General features: G+C 40.5%; 1 protein-coding gene across 47 annotated transcripts in view; it reads left to right on the top strand.

Moving 5' to 3' along the window:
• The window catches only part of AFDN (afadin, adherens junction formation factor), a 138,523-nt gene that overhangs the window by 18,312 nt on the left and 108,177 nt on the right, over positions 1-12,034 (top strand). The window lies entirely within an intron of this gene.

Below are 12,034 nucleotides of genomic sequence, written 5' to 3'. Positions count from 1 at the left end.
GAGTCACCCGTGACCTTCACGCTGCCCAGTGCGGACTTTATTTTGTAACTCCTGATGCTGACCCATCCTCCACGGGCCTCTCTCCAACACTGGCCGGCTTTCCTTTGCTGAGTGAAGGAGACTCCAGGGTCTGACCACGTACCTCCTCTCTTCTGCCACTTGCTTGCTTGCTGAAATTTCCCTCTTTGTGACTTTAAGCACTGAATGGCCATGTGTGTATCATTGCCCTGGGGTTACCGTGTCCAGGACTGAACTCTGACTTGCCATGGCCCCACTCACAGCTGCCCTTACCGTCCTCCCCATTCGTAAGCATCCAGCAAGTCACTTGTCTGTTGCTTATGCTCCCCACCTTGCCGTTGTCCTTTCTCTCACTCTCTCACTCTCTCAGTCGTTGAGTCCTTTCTCTCACTCAGACCTCGCATTGAATCTCAGCATGTTCTGGTAGCTCTGCCTTCAGAGAAGCTTCATGATCCAACTCCCTTCTCGCTCCTGGCCCAGACCAGCCTGTCGTTTTACATCACTCAGAATGTACCTTGGCCTCCCCAGCCCAGTGTGATGCCAGCCAGCTGCTGTCCTGGGGGCATTTGTACTTGTTCCCTCTGCTTGGAATGCTCTTTGCCGAGGGTTAGGGCTTTGCTCAAGTATTCCCTCCCACCTACGTCCCCCCTCTGCCCTGTGTATTTCTTGTGTGCCACCATCTCTCATTACTGTGTATCTCCTCTTGTTGGGTTATAATGTCCTGAGAATAGGGGCTGTTTTATTTTGTTCATTACTCTTTCCCTCCCCCTGCCTAGAACTAAGAGGAGGAAGAAGGGAGGGGAGGGGGACGGGGAGGGGGAGGAGGAGGAGGACCACAACCACGTTACTGGAAATAATGTTCTATCCCTAGGCTTAATTTCTTTAAGTCTTCCTTGGCTACTAAATTAAAGTTTTCATTTATTTTTAAAACATTTACTCTTAAGTTATTATTCCCATATTAGTGTTTACATTTATTTATTAAAGGTATAGTTTTTACATTTTTAATACAATTCACAGCATTACTGTGAAGTGAGGTTTATCTTTGAACTCATGTGTGCCCCGGCTTTGGAAATTCTGAACTCTGATGTTGGTTTTTGTTTTTTCCTCCCTTGTGGACAGTTTGTTCCCTTTCCCTTCTTCGTTCTGTGAGAGTTCTTACTGGAAGAATGCAGAGAACCTTTGTCCTGAAGGCTCTCACCAGCTCCAGGGAGACCCTGGGTAGAAGGCAGCCTGCCTGCTGGGCGGTTCTTTGATTGTGGGAACTTAGTTTCTTCCTGGGCAGTAGGTTGTCTGACCGCCTCTTGGACTTGAAGTCGTATTACACACCTACTAGTGATGTAGGTGCTACAACCAATCTCTTACTTCATTTAATTCCCAGAGCAACAAGACGTGTTTGTTATTTTTCTTTCAGTTGAATCAAGACCCAGCAGGTTTTTTTTTTTTTTTTTTTCAGATTTTTATTTATTTATTCATGAGAGAGAGAGAGAGAGAGAGAGAGAGAGAGAGAGAAAGAGAGATTGGCAGAGACAGAGGCAGAGGGAGAAGCAGGCTCCATGCAGGGAGCCCCACGTGGGACTCGACCCAGGGACTCCAGGATCACGCCCTGGGCTGAAGGCAGGCGCTAAACCACTGAGCCACCCAGGGATCCCCAAGACCCAGAAGTTTTAAGGAATAGATACAGACATAACCAGAAGGCTTCTCTGCCTTTCCTTCTCGCTTTCTGCCTTTCCAGAGATGTGTACTTACTGGAAGTTGTGGGTGATTATTCACTTATTGTAACTGTTCTCTAGTATTCCATTGTCCAGATGAACTACAGTTAATCTGTCTCGCCCCCTACTGAGAAATGATCAGGTGGTTTATATTTTTCTTGTTAGAGATGTGGATTTAATGAACATCCTTGTCCATGCTTCCTTCTGTACTAATGAGAATTTTTAGCATGGACACCTAGGAATTTCTTGGTCATAGGCCATGCAGAGATTCTGATTGACCAGGCCAAGCAAATTGATCTTTGAGATGATTATGTCCATTTGCATTCCAAATTTCAGAATTTCCCACTTTCTCAGTATTTTCAGGGTTTTTTTTATAACCTGGAATATATGAAATATTTATTGTTTATATATGTCCCTAATTTCAGTGAGTGGACAGGCTCTCTTATGTTAAGGGTCATTCTCATTTTCTCTTTGAATTGCCTGTTTATAGATTTTGCATGTAATTTTTCCTGTGAGCTATTTGTCTTTTTCAGATTGACTCAGAAATTTTTTGTAGAATCTGAATCCTAACTTGCCACGTATTTTGTATTTTGTTATGTTTATATTAATGGTTTCTCATGTTTCACAGTGTCTTCTGTAACAGATTTTAAAACTCCTGAAATGTAGTTGGGTTTATCTTTTTGTTTTGTTTTGCTTTTAAGTTTTATACTTTTTGTTAGGTGCATGTATTCCATGTTTTATTCTGAAAGTTTTACAGTTTGGCTTTTTACGTTTAGGGGTGTGGTCCAATTGGAATCTGTCTGTGGTGTAGTAACACGCTGTCCTCCTGGTAGCACCTGGCTCAGTGCTGGCCGCTCGGGAGCCCATCCTGGATCCCTGTTTTTCTGTCCTGCCTTCTTAGAGTTTTCTTTCTTTTTTAGAAACTCAACAGTATACTTAAGAGAAAGTTTATTTCATATTATCTACCATATGATGGCAATGATGGTTCCTGAACCCTTAGTTCTTCCATCTTGCTAGAACTAGGAGTTCCAGTCTTATTTTAATACCTCAGAGTAAAGGAGAGGCAGAGTTGCTTCATGGTTAAAAGTATGGCCTCCTGCTTCAGAATTGCCTCAGTACAAAGTCTGGTATTAGCTGTGCCATCAGGCCAAGCTGGTCTTTCTCACACCCAGTTCCTCCTTTGCAAGACAGGAGGAAAGTAATAGTACTAGCCTCGAAGGGGAGGATGCAGAAAGAGCCCCAACACCATGCTTGGCTCTTTTGTTACTAATGAGATTTCTTAGGATGGTGGTTAGGTGGTCTTACATTTTGTATTACATTATCATCATTATTTGTGTTTTTCTCTTTCCCTTTCTTGTTTTGTTTGCTGTAGCAGGACATCTTCCTTGCTCATCTCAGGGCAGAAATTTAGATCTGTCTGCTGGTCTCCATATCAGTTGATGCTATTTGTGGGGGAAAGGGGGGGTTTCCAACAACATGCTTAGATTTGATAGTGTACGTTTTAGATTGACTCCTCATTCCATATTTTAAATTGAAAAAAAAAATAGTTCTATTTGTTGCTGTTTCTTACAGTGTGATGGTGTGTGCAGTCATATCTAGATACCGTAATGTCATCTGCAGAAGCCTTCTTAAGTGAGGTTTCGTGAACAGTGTAATTTTATATATAAACACAGTGATTTTTAGGTTTTCATTTCATAGAACCTAACAGCTACCATAGTTCTATATCTTTTGTTTTTGAGTTCATGTCTCTGACTTTCTGTTAATTGCCTAAAGAATTTATCCCAGAATGTAGTTTTTTTTTAGTGTTTCTGTGTGTAAGCTTGAGATGTTTGTTGTACAGTGTAGATGATTGGAATAGTAGGTGAAAGTATCATAGTGAGGATATTTAGTAACACGAAGTGAGAATCTATTCAGTGATTGCTTCTCTTGCTGATAGTTCTCTTGAGTAGTTCTGTTAAGACGTCTCAGTGGAATCTGCGAGCTCATGTCAGTGTCACTTTGCCCCTGCATAGAGGTTTATGTTCCTTTTCTAAATCAGTGCTGTTAACAATCCCCCTTAACAACAGGACTTCTTTTTGAAGTCCCTGTACTGATTTATATACCTTACCTTTTTGTTTTTTTTCTTGCCTGGTACTAAGTGACATTCCAGTCTGCTGGGATCATTTGATCATGCCCAGTGAAACAGGAAGTCAGTCGGGAGGTACTGCTTGGCACCAAAGACGCAGTTCAAGATCGTTCGCGATACAGAGGGAGAGAATGTCAAATATGTACACCAAAACAATACTCGCACCCAACAAACTGTTTAGTTTGTAAAAGCCCAACTCTTAAGACCATAATAGTCTGTCACTACTGTTGCATCCTCTACCCCAAAAATTATTTTGTTTTTAATTTGTTCTTTTCACTTCTGTTGGAGGCCCCTCTCAAGTATCTTGTGTAAGCAAACAGTAGTACTCATGCAATACTACCATAGACAGTTGAGGATATTTTTAATTTAGGTAATTTGCATGAAGTTTTTATTTTTTAATCAAAAGAGGTTGAATGTGAATTCAATTTTTAGTCCACTATGCTATCATAGTATATTACTATAGTAAACAGGTACAGATAGAAGCATTCTGATTATAGGACGCTTCTTTGAATCAGAGTATTTACTTTGATGTGAAATTACTGTAAATACAGTAAATGATAGTCTGCTAATTTGTGTATACAGTTTGTATGGTGCATTATCCTTGTTCATACTTAGAAAGTCTTTTTTTATTTATTTAGGTTTTTGTTTTGTTTTGTTTTTTTGAGAGAGAGAACATACAGGCGGAGGCAGGACACAGGGGGAGAGGGAGACCTCCCATGCTGAGCGGGGAGCCCCACATGGAGCTCCATCCCACAACCCTGAGACCATGACCTGAGTCGAAGAAACCAAGAGTCAGATGCCTAGCCAACTCAGCCACCCACGCGCCCCAAAATGCCTTTTTAATATTTCGCATACTTAAAAAAAGAATCTCAGTACAGCTTGAAGAAGCAGGTTATAAAAACATGATTTCTTATTTTATATTCTTGGATTTCTTTTTGATATTATATGATATTGAGGCTGAGTTCAGGAACATGGTTATTTTCTTTGAACAAGATGACCATTCAGAATTTTGTGTATGTTGATTTGGTTACAGTCTTATCATTGGATATGATTTGAACTTTTGCATATTGAATTTCAAAAACAATTGTAAGTGTTGTAAAGTGTCATTTTTTCTATAAAGCTTACTATTTTGCATTTTTCAGATACTTTTAATATGCGCTCATTTGTTTTTGCTTTTGTATTTTGTTTTGCTAGAGGTGGGATTTCAAACTAGTTCTCATGTAAGTATGAGGGCTTGAGAATGTGCACACAGGAAGTGACGTTTATCATCAAGTGCCTTATTCATGACAGGTGCTTTTACATACCATAAATGATGTAGTAACCACAAAACCCTGTGAAATAGAGTAGCCTCTCTGTTTTGTACACAGGGAACAAGAGACCTCAAGCATCTTGCCCGAAGCCACATGAGCAATCAGTGAAAATACTGGGGTTTAAACTAATGTCTGGCTATTTCTAAGGCCCTGCCTCTCTCCCTATCTCTCCTCCACACACCTGCTGCTTGCTCAGTGCAAGCCATAGATGCTTGGCCTCTGATGTTCATTATCTATCTACAGAATCTGATTCCTTGAATTTTTCCTAAAGCATCTATATTTTCATGAAACTAGGTTTATGTTATATATAATAGTTTGTAATTGGAATTTATTTTCATATTAAATATTTATTTATTTATTTATTTATTTAATTTATTTATTTATTTATTATTTTATTCATTCATTCATGAGAGACATAGAGAGAGAGAGGCAGAGATACAGGCAGAGGGAGAAGCAGGCTCCATGCAGGGAGCCTGATGTGGGACTCGATCCCGGGTCTCCAGGATCACACCCTGAGCCAAAGGCAGATGCTCAACCACTGAGCCACCCAGGCGTTCCCATAGTAAACATTTTAATAAGAAAATTTAATAGATGAAATTCATTTATAGCCATCCCTTGCACTTAAAAATTTTCAGAATTTCATTGTTCTTAGTTTTTTGTTGTTTTAGCTATTTTAAAGCAAGTCCTTAAAGCTGACATATTTCTTTTCCTCTACCTCAGTGTATATCTCAAAAAATCTAACCATAATGCAGTACTCCTGCCAACAGTTAACCATATTTCCTTACTATTTCCTAATATCTAGCCCAAATTCAGATTTCCCTGTCTCTCTGAAAAACTATTTTTACAGTTAATTTATCTGAATCGAGGATCCAGACAAGGTCTACACGCTATGTTTAGTTATCTTATGTCTCTTTAATCTAGAGCATTCTCACCCCTGTCCAACTTGCCTTTTATTTCTTGTCATAGACATGCTGGAAAAAACTGGCTACATTTTCCTGTAGAATATCCCCATTCTGGACTTGCCTTTTTTTGTTTCCAGGGATGGTGGTGGTATTTGACTTGTTTCTATAGCTTTAAGGCCACTGTGGCTTCAGATCCAACTATTTGAGAAGAATGCTTGGGTTGGGAGTGATGTCTGGCCTGTGGCAGCACATGGATGCACAGCAGGAGGGACTCGGCAGCCAGGACCTTGGTGCAGGTTTTATCCTCGTGGATCTCTGCCCAGTCAAGTAGGGGTTACAAAGTAGTGGCTTTCTAATTCTATCATTTCTGTCCCATTGAGTGACTGGCATTTTTCTTTAAAAAAAAAATACAAACGCATTTTCTGCATCTAAGTTCAGGAAAGCAGAGTTGCTGAGTTCTTTTATTTTCATTGCTTATTGTCAGGCCAAGGAGTTGGTGCCCTAGTTACTTGCAGTACTGACAGTGATTATGATTTTGTTTTTGGCTTGCTTGGTTTTCTTTACTGTCATGGATGTGAGGATTTTTTTCCCCACTTTTTAAAAAATAAGCTTTTTATTTAAGATCCAGCGTAGTTAACATACGGTGTTACATTAGTTCCAGGTATGCAGTGTAGTGATTGAGCAATTCTATACATACTCAGTACCCCATCAGGGTAACCGTACTCCTTTTTTTTTTTTTTTTAAAGATTTTATGATTTTCTTTTTAAAAGTAATCTCTATATCCAGTATGGGGCTTGAACTCACAACCTGGAAACCAAGAGGCATGTACTCTCGGGATTGAGCCAGCAGGCACCCCTTGAAAAATGTCCTTTTTAATCCCTGTCCCCAATTTCCCCCATCTTCCCTCCTCCTCTCTGGTCACCATCAGTTCTCTAGAGTTAAAGGTCTTGATTTGTTTCTCTCTCTCTTCCTTTGCTTGTTATCTTAAATTCCACATACCAGTGACATCATATAGTATCTATCTTTTCTCTGACTTACCTTGCTTAGTATTATACTCTGTAGCTCCATCCATGTCATTGCAAATGGCAAGAATTCATTCTTTGTTATGGCCGAATAATACTCTGTTGTGCATGCATGTACCACTTCTTTCTCATCCACCCATCAGGATGGATACCTCGGCTGCTTCCGTGGTTTGCCTGCTGTATTCATCATGCTCGTGAGGACTTGTCTGTGTTTCTGTCACTGCAGTCATTATTGTTGCTGGCGTTCAGATTTCCCCACATTTGGCCAGGTGCACCTGTTGGTTGGCTGGGAAGTTCTTTTGAATGAGCTAGTTAATTTTTGAGAACTCCCTTTTTTTTTTGGCATATCAAGATGTACCAAACTCCTTTTGTCCATTTTCTGACTTACACTTGGATTCAGCCATTTCTCCAAGGAGCCTTGACTCCTTTTAGTGGTGAGTCATATTTAGAGCTCATCGTCTAGGTGCTACAGATGCTTACTTTTTACAGCTTGTCTTTTGCTTCAAGGCCTTTGCAATGGAAAGAGCTAGGAAATATTTTGTGTGTGTGTGTGTGTGTGTGTGTGTGTGTGTGAAAAAGTCCATTAATTTCTTCTGATGCTTCCAATTCAGATTTGACCTTACAGGGTTTTTATTTAATTACTTTGATTTTTAAAAATTTTAATCTCCTTTCTCTCAAATTGAAGATCTTTTTTTATAATTAAATTAACACAATTACTTGTGTGCTTTATCTTGTCATATAGTTCCTGTATTTTACATTATAATGCCAGTATTACTAACAGTAGGACTTCTGAATGAAGATGAATATTTCAATGTGAGATACTTGTCCTTAGAGTCTGGGGATGTAAAGTCAAAATACTATTCTCTAACATCACTTGAAAAAAAATAATTTCTTCTGTATGGTAATATAACCAACCTGATATATTGTTAGACATTAATTTCAATTTATTTGAAGTTTTTAGGTATTATTTTGTATGAAAATTTAATTTTTATTATTTAAAATAATCCCAGGGTTTCAAAGTTGAAACTGTTTAATCACTTGCATTTGGAAAGGCTTTGCTTCCATGTTATTACATTTTGGTATATCCACTCAAGGAAAGATTCCTTTGGCAGATGTGATCAAGTACATTTGTGTGTGTGTGTGTGTGTGTGTGTTTCCTACCCTTTCATGTAAAAGATGCCTGTTGTGCATAGTGTCACACTGCTCACTTTTTTCCAGCTGACTGTATCTTGTGCATCATGCTGCATCACAGGGTAAAAGCTTTTCCTCATTCCTGCCAGTAGCAGCATTTTATTCTGTTATCTGAAAGTACCAGAGTTTATTCTGCTCATGCCCTTTGCTGGATCATTTCTACACTTGTGCTGTTTTTGACTGTGCTATAGTGAGTCATTTTGCATAAAGCATTTCACATTCGCATCTCTGGGTAGATCCACAAAAGTCAGATTGCTCTGTCAAAATGTACATGTGTATCTAATTTTGCCAAATATTGCCAAATTCTCCTTGGGTATGTACTTTTCTTTGGCACTATTCAAACTGGGTATGTACTCTTTATTTGGCACTATTCAAACTAGAGTGTTGTCAGAATTTCAGATTTTTACCACTGTGATTGTTGAGGAATGGCATTTTACTGTTATCTTTATTTGAAGTCATTTTATCATTGATGAGATTGTTCATCCTTTTTTTATACTTGAGTCCTATTTACCTCTTTTCTGAGCTGTCTGTTGAGCTTCTTGAGGTTCTTTGGCCCCCTTTTCAGTGAGTTATTGGTGTTTTTCTTCTCAAATTTTAGGAACTCTATTATTATTTATTTATTTATGGGGTGGGTGGCACAGGGAACGGTTTATTCTCACAGCCAAGCAAAGGATGAGGCCCACAGTTTGGTGGCAGCAGAGGTGGCCACTGGCCATGGAGCAGCCATGGGGTATCATTAGTGGTGGCAGCTGGTTCCTGAGTGAAGCTGGCAACCTTAGGCCCACTGGCTCCCGTTCCTCCGTGGCTGGTGCTTCACCAGGGCTGGGGTAGGGGTGGGCTGGGAGGGAAGGGGCATTGGATCGGTCCAGCGGGAAATCTCATCCAGGAGCCATTCAGCACCAGGCAGGAGGTTCTCGCCGGTGTGGGCACCACAGCCCTGGATGTGCCGGGGCGTCTGGACTTAGCTGCGAAGCCTCAGGGACAGTGTCAGAGGTCAGTGGTCCAGGCAGCCACTGCTGGGTGGCGACCGGAGGGGGGCTTGCTCTGGCCTTGCTGGCCCCTGCAGCAGCCAATGTGCGGAGTGTGGTCAGCTCGGCCCACTTCCCAGTGAGGCCCTCTGTGCTCTGGTAGCAGCTCGGCGGGCAAGGTGCTCACACCCTGGCTGCTCAGCTTGATCCTTGGTCCTCTGGGCCCTTTCCGTGGAAGCCCTGCATGAGGGATGTCTTCCCCATTGAACTTCTTGAGAGGTTGTTTGTTTGCCAGCACGATCCAGGCTGAGCATGAGTGCTCGCAGCTCCCACTCTTTCTGATTCATTTTCAGAATATGGTCAGAAGCCCCATGGTCCCAGTAACCACCTAGGAACTCTTTCTGTATTAGAGAGATTGTATTTCTTTTCTGTTTTTTTTCCCTGGTGTGTCACTTGTCTTTACACTTGTGCTTTTCTTTTCTCCAAATGGAAATTTATATAGTCGGATTTGTTCATGTTGTTTATGTGCTCTGCGATCTACATTTATATTTTAGGATATAATTTTTAAAATACAGATTTCCATAAAGACGTTTATTACACAATAAAAACTTCAGAAGCAGCATGTGACCTGAATGTGTGGACACTGTGGAAAGGTGAACTTTGAAACTATTCATAGAAATGTTCTCCATAGCTGTGGCCAGACTGCAGGGGAAACTGGCGTGGTGTTAGGGAAGCTGTGTAATCCTGTTCAAAGGAACCATCATGGCTCAGTGGATAAAACGAGAGCATTTCGTGTGTGCTCACGTCTGAGAGAGAGAGTAGGGTTACCAGGTTTGTAGATCAAGGAAGTGCATCAACCATAATGTATCTGAACTTCATCGAGGAATTCAGCAACTTCTTTCATCATATTCTTGTGTTTGTGACCTGGGTCTCAGTACAGTTAGATGAATGAGGAACTAGTTGTACTCAAAGGCTGTTTAACAGATTAGCACCAAGCTGGAAAAATGTTATTAGTTGGTAACTAACATGCAAATGACTCAAGAACTTAAATTTTACTGGAACCTCATGAGAATCAGCAATATTAGGTGGTAACCGAAAAGCTAATGTAACCTTAACTTGAATTAATTACAGGTGTCGTGTTAGAACCTGTTAGCAATATACTTAGAGTTGATCAGAACTACACATTCGGAGTTTTGTGATCAGTTCTGGAAACGGTGTCAGGCCGGGTGGATAGAACACAGATGTGTTTAAGAGGGAAGTGAGCAAAATAGTAAGTGAATTTGAAATTTTGTCACAGGAAAGAGAACAGTTGGAGGAACTAGAATTAGAATGCCATTCTGGAGAGGGACTAGACTTGCTCTAAATCCGCAGTTCTCCACAGGGACAGTTTTCTCTCCTGGAGGATCTATGCAAATGTCTAGAGACATTTTTTGGTTTTCGCAGCTTGGGTGGGTGCTGCTGGCATCTAGGCTGTAGAGGCCAGGAGTGTTCTCGGGCATCCCACAGTAAAGTGATCCCTTCCCAATGTCACAGTGCTGAGGCCAGAATACCCTTTCTCAGACTAAATTGCTTAACTGTCACCTGTAGTGAGATAAAGAATTGCATTTTACCTTGTAGCCTGGGGCATACACAGGAAAAACTGGAATTAAAATTTCATGAGCCGGTACTTGCCCTGTTTCCTTACCCAGAGTGCATTGTACCCAGTAGAAATCTATTCTACTGTATACTGTTTGATTAATAAATGGGAAAAAAATGGTCATTCATAAGCCACGGTTAAATATAGGCCTAAGTAATACCAAAGGGTAAAGCTATAGGAGGTGAATTTTGCTTTTGTATAAAACCATACTTTCATGCTATTGAGCTATACAAAGAAAGAATGTACTACATGGCCAGTGAGTTTGCCATCACTGGAGTTGTCATAGGGGCTTCTTAACTTGAGGTCCGTGAACGGACATGATGGGGTCTTTGAACATGGATGAGAAGATAATTACATCTTTATTTTTGGTAAATAAATATTTATTAAACCTCTAACTGTAATTATCATTTTCTTCGCTTAGGAGTTTATATTCATACCTACTCAGAATTGTGTGAATCTACTTATTTAGTATGTTAATAAAGAAGCACTAATATTTGCTAGGTAATGATTTTTAAAAAATATTTAAATAATTGGGGATCCCTGGGTGGCACAGCGGTTTAGCGCCTGCCTTTGGCCCAGGGCGCGATCCTGGAGACCCGGGATCGAGTCCCACGTTGGGCTCCCTGCATGGAGCCTGCTTCTCCCTCTGCCTGTGTCTCTGCCTCTCTCTCTCTCTCTCTCTCTCTCTCTCTCTCTGTGTGTGTGTGTGTGTGTGACTATCATAAATAAATTTTAAAAATTTAAAAAAAATTTAAATAATTATGTTTTATTTATTTATTTTTAAAAGATTATATTTATTTATTCATGAGAGACACACAGAGAGAGGCAGAGACATAGGAGGCAGAGGGCGAAGCAGGTTCCATTCAGGGAGCCCGATGTGGGACTCGATCCCAGGACTCCCAAGATCATGCCCTGGGCCGAAGGCTGGTGCTAAACCGCTGAGCCACTCAGGCATCCCTAATAATTGTGTATTAATGTAATTGTTTCTTTGTAAAATCTTTTGTATTTTATTTGATCCATTTAAAATTTTGATTCTGAGAACAGGTTGATGGGCTTTATTAGACTTCCAAAGGATCTGTGGCAAAATTGATTAGGACTTCTGCACTGGATAGGTGGCTTTTAGGGTTGTTTTTGTATATCTCTTAGGCAAATA

Source organism: Vulpes vulpes, chromosome 1, assembly GCF_048418805.1.
Source record: "Vulpes vulpes isolate BD-2025 chromosome 1, VulVul3, whole genome shotgun sequence".
Taxonomy (NCBI): domain Eukaryota; kingdom Metazoa; phylum Chordata; class Mammalia; order Carnivora; family Canidae; genus Vulpes; species Vulpes vulpes.
This window is presented reverse-complemented; position numbering and strand designations above follow the sequence as displayed.